Genomic DNA, 5,315 nt, shown 5'->3' with positions numbered 1-5,315 from the left:
CCCACCCTCAAAGGCCCCTCACCCCCCACGGCCTGGGGAAGGGAGGAGCAGGGGAGCAATCTCGTGGCCTCACCAAGGACCCGCTCTCAGCCTCAGTTTCCCTGTTGGTCCCTGTGGCCACACAGTCCCCCTCCTTGTCCCTGCACTGGCTTTTGTCAGGGGTGTGCCTGTCTGACATGGACCCTGTGCCTCGGCAGTGACCCCCACTGCCCCTGCCTGTCCTTCACTGGGGCCATCTCTGAGCGCCCAGTCCCAGAGCCCCATCCTGCTCCTGCTCCTACAGTCCACACCCAGCTCCCACCCCTGCCTACTGGCTCTGCCCGTGTGCCCACAGGAAGCTAGGGGTAGGGCTCAGGGTTTGGGGGGGTCCTGGTCCAGATTTCAGCCGACAAGGCGGGGGTGACATTTGGATAGCACCAGTGACATCATCACCACCAGCTTTCCCCACTGACGGAGGGTAGGGCATGGCTTGGAGTGGCACTCGGTGACCAATCGGGAAAGGGTGTGGGCCCCTGGGAGCTTATCCCCTGGTTTGCCATTAGCCTCAACCTCACAGAGCCCCTGGTGACTGCACACCCCCAAACACGGAAACCTAGGGGCATCGGTTATGGGATGGGCAGCTCACCGCGAGGTTCAGCAGTTTAAAACTACCGGCTGCTTCAAGGGACAAAGACGAGGCTTCCTACTCCCGTAAAGAGTTACAGCCTCAGAAGCCCACAGGGGCAGTTGTACCCTGTCCTACAGGGTCACTCTGAGTCGGTCAACCCCATGGCGGTGACTTTGAGTCTGCCTCAAGGTGCCTGCGAAGCAGGGTCGGACAACCTGTCTCAGAAGTGGCTTCTATCCCTGCTGGAGCGCAGCCCGTCCTGATGCACATGGGGCTGGCGCTTTACCAATGGCCAAACCACAGACCCGCCTGCCTGTCACTCCCTCGTCCATCTGCAGGGTTGGTCCCTGTGGAGCTGGGCATGGTGGGACCCTAACCCCTGGCTACCGTCTGAGGTTCTAGGAAGGACAGGCTGGGAGCCCATAGCTAGGTCCTCTGTCCTGAGGCAGGTGGGTACCCAGGCCCACTCTCGGGTGGGTGGGATGGCAGCGCCCCTCCCTGCCAGTGCCCCTCCCCCCTCTGGCCTGGGTCTAAATATAGCCTGGAACAAGGGCAGTGGCAGGGATCTAGGGAAGGCGAGAGGGGACAGCATGGTCCAAGGCCCAGGCTATGAGCCAGAGGGGTCACTGTGACCTGCGTCCAAGTCTGAGTCTGTCTGTCCATTGCTCCCTGCACCCCCGCCCATCAGTTAGTGGGGTGTCTCAGGCTTTCTATGGCTGTGGGAGAGGTCTGGCTCAGCCTTGCTGGGGAGCATGTCTGAGCGGGGAGACAGCCCTGTCCTGAGGCCAATGTCAGGGTCAGCAGGCCAGGCCTGCATCTGGGCAGATGACCTGGCTCTTTTCTGTCAGGCATGCTAGTTCCTGGCTGAGGGGTAGCAGATCCCACGGTCTGGAGCCAGATGGACAGAACCCCATGGACTGGGGGCCAGTGCTGTACTCTGGGAGTGCCCAGCTCAGGCTGGGGAGGGTCTGGAAATTGTCCATGGGCCCAGGGCCTCCTCTGCCTGCCCACATGTGGGCCCTGTCCTGGGATTGGTGCCGGGGGCACAACAAGGCACTTGAGCCTACTTGTGGGGTGGCGTGGGGGCAGTGGGCTTGGTGAACAGAGATAGCCGCAGGGCAGTACTGGAGCCGGGCAGGGACTGCCCAAACCTGGTGTTACGTCTGAACAGACCCCTGACCTTAATGTCTTGGAGCCTCAGGTTCCTCATCTGTACAATGGGCAGAACGAGTGACCGCTTTTGTGGGATGGGTGGCCAGTCACAGTGTTCAGGCCATGGTGCCTTTTATGAGAGGACAGGGCACACACCAGGCTGAGGGCACAGAGTGAGGCAGGGCGGGGGTTCTGAGGAGGGCACAATACTGGGAGGGCCCTGAGGGACTTTGGTAGGTGGGGGCATGGGAGATAAGCCTCTGGGGTCAATGACACCGTGTAGGCATAGGTGAGAAGGAGGAAGGGCAAGAGGTATGTGGAGACCCTGGCCAGATTTGCAAGGTGGACACTGATTGACACCCACCCAAGGTGGGTTCTGGTCCTGGGAAGGGACAAGGGGACCTTGCCCTCCTCCTGGTTCCTGGCTTCACGGGGTCCTTGTCTTCCCGTCTTGGCCCCATCTGTCATAGAAGGAACCACCTTGGTCTCCTGTGTGTACAGCAAACAGGCTGACCAGACGTCTCCAAGGACAAGGGCACACCTGTGCCTCCTGGGGCAGCTTTGGCTGCCTTTGTACCTCTGGACCATCAGATCCTCTGGACTGTTCCAGAGAGGTCTTCCAGGGAGTGGGTCAGAGTAGGGACAAGCCCAGGTTGAAAGCTTCCTCAGGAGAGGGGGTCCCTTGCAAGACCCCCAAGCAGGACAAGTTGGCCTCCCCGCATCATCTGTGGGATCAAGTCCTCCTGAGACTGAGCTCTGGGTGTCCAAATCTCTGAAGTGCCTGTTCCTCTTCTCCCCATAGTATAGCCCGGCCAATTGCTAGCAACCCTGGGACCTCTCCACTCTCGGAGTGACCGAGCCAGTCCCGCAAGTTTCATGTGCCTCCTAAGAGACCAGCTGAGAGAGCAGAACCCAGTCCTGGGAATGCCACTTCCAACACCCGGAGCCAGCCCTGCCTGAAGCAGACTTCTGGAACACAGGAAGGGCATTTACCTAGAGCCCTGGTGCAGCAGCTAAAGCCCTCCATTGCCAACTGAGTGGCCAGTGGTTTGAACGCACCAGCCGCTCCCAGGGAGAAAGACATGGCCATCTGTTCCCATAGATTGTATTGTTGCGCGGCTCTGAGTGGGTTCTGACTCTCAGTGACCTCCACGCACACCAGAATGGCCCCCCCACCCCCAGACCTGCGCCACCCTCACATCTGTCCCTATGCCCGAGCCCGTTGTAGCCGCTGTGCCCACCCACCTTGTCAAGGGCCTTCCCTAGGGAGCACGAAGTCCTCCCGGGACTGGTCGCTCCTGACAATGTGTCCCAAGTTCGCGAGACAAAGTCTCGCTGCCCTTGGTTCTAAGGAGCACTCTGGCCTGCGTCCTCCAGGACTGGGTTGTTGGAAAAGAAGGTGGCTTTGGGGACATTCTGAGGAGCTTCTCCCCAGGCTGGCCTCAAATCCAGGGCAGTGGGCTTAGCCTGTTCGGCTTTCTGTATTGGTTTATCCATGTATGTCTCTATACCTTTCTCTGCCGGTGTCTCTGTGTCTCCCCTATGTGGACCTCTCTGTATGGCTTACCTATGTATCATTATGCTTTATCTGTCTATGTTTTATCCATGTATGTTTATCTTCTGCATCAGTTTATCTATGCAGCTCCATATGTGCCTTTCTGAATGGATTTATCTATATATCCCTCTACCTAGCTTTCTGTCTGGTTTATCTATGCATCTATAGGCTTTTCCTTTATCAGTTTGTGCGTCTCTCTCTACACCATTCTGTCTGGGTTTGTCCGTGCATCTATATTACTCACCCCCCCACCCCCGCCAGCCCTTCAGCACAAGGATGCATAGATAAACTGATACAGAGAGGCGTGTCTATTGGACGTTGACTGAGGAGGGAGGAGTATAGAAGAATCGATCCATTTGAATGTGATCCCGGAGAAGAACATGGACTGCTAAGAAGACAGAGAGATCGTCTGGGAAGAAGTAAGGCCAGAGCACCCCTTAGAGGCAAGGGTGGCAAGACTGCGTCCCACGTACTTTGTCAGGAGAGAGCAGCCCTGGAGAAGGGCATCATGTTTGGCAAAGAGCAAGGGAGGTGAAGGAGAGGAAGGCCGTCCATGAGATGGACGGACACAGTGGCCGCATCGGGGGCTCAGACACAGGGACTCTGCTGAGGGTGGCATTGTGCAGGGGTGGGGGTGTGGGGGTGTCTCTGTGGGCCGGAGTAGACTCGGTGGTCCCTGACAATGTCAGCACGCACAGAGCCTCACGACAGAGCTGGCGCAGAGCAGCGAGCCGGAGGTTTGGCTGGTGTTCCTTTGGGCTGCACTCTGTCCCCTGAGACTACTGCCCTGTCCTGATGCCTGCACACTCATCCCCCTGCCACCCCCCCTGCTCAGGAGCCTCTTCCTTCAGGGAGCCCCTCCCCATTGCCCTGGGAGCTCTCTCAACACCTGGCGCTGCCACTGGCTGGCCACTTGGCAGGCATCCTTACTGGCCTACGGGCGTCTGAGGAAGAGAGGTCTGCCGAGTACCGGTCAGTGAGCGGCCAGTGAGGGCTTGAGGGCTGTGTGAAAGCCCAGCTCGCCCCCTCATGAGGATGGGAAGCCCATGGCCGCCGCAGGTGAGCCAGCGCACTGTAGGACTGATCTGAACACCGTCTGAACTCAGGTGGATCCCTGGGCCCCAGCCATGTCCCCTGGTCTCTCTGGCTGGCCTGGGGCTAGCCTGTCTCCCCTTCTCCCTCTCCCTCCTCTTGGGGCCCTTGGGTGGCCTGTAGGGTGGGAGGTGTGCGCTGCAGTTACCAAATGGGGTTGCACCCTGGGGCTATTTCTTGGCAGAGTTCCTGATAGGCCCAGTGGTTCTCAACCTGCCTAATGTCGCAACTCTTTCATACAGTTCATGCAACCATAAAATTATTTGTTGTTGTTACTTCATAACTGTGATTTTGCTACTGTTATGAATCGGGCGACCCCTGTAAAAGGATTGTTCGACCCCCAAAGGGGTCGCCACCCACAGGTTGAGAACCGCTGCACTAGGTGGTCCCCAGGCTCAGTACTTCAAGGGGAGCAGAGTCAAGAGGACCAGCTGAGACTCCCACAAGGTCAGACCGGGTCTCCAGGAGGGGCAGATGGGCCCCTGACTAAAGGAGGGGACCAGCTGCCCTCTGGGAAGTGGGCAGGAGGTGACTCGGGTCAGCATGTGCAGAAGCCTGGGGCCTGTAGCCAGGTGGCCGCAGAGCCAGAAGACCCAGGACCAGAGCTGCTGTGGCAGGAGCCGGGGCTGTGCCAGGCGGCCAGGACGAAGGTGGCCTGGCCAGGATCTCTCGATGGCTGGCTGCGCACTGGCAGGGTGACAGTGAGTGACCCATCTCTCTGAGCCCTCATCTCCCCTGTGAGGTGGGACGTTTGTTACCCCAGCGCTGTCTGGGCCTTACTCTCGGGGAGGGGAGGGGAGCGGCTGGTGATGGCAGCACATGGTGGTTCCCCACTCCACCTCTTGGGGTCGACAGAGGGGAGCCCCACAGCTCCCCACAGCCCTCCAACTCCCCCCACCACTCCCCACA

This window comes from Echinops telfairi, unplaced genomic scaffold (assembly GCF_000313985.2).
Source record: "Echinops telfairi isolate 266 unplaced genomic scaffold, ASM31398v2 ScPeMD7_1;HRSCAF=3_0, whole genome shotgun sequence".
NCBI classification, from domain to species: domain Eukaryota; kingdom Metazoa; phylum Chordata; class Mammalia; order Afrosoricida; family Tenrecidae; genus Echinops; species Echinops telfairi.
The sequence above is the reverse complement of the archived record's forward strand: the minus strand, read 5'-3'. Positions refer to the sequence as shown.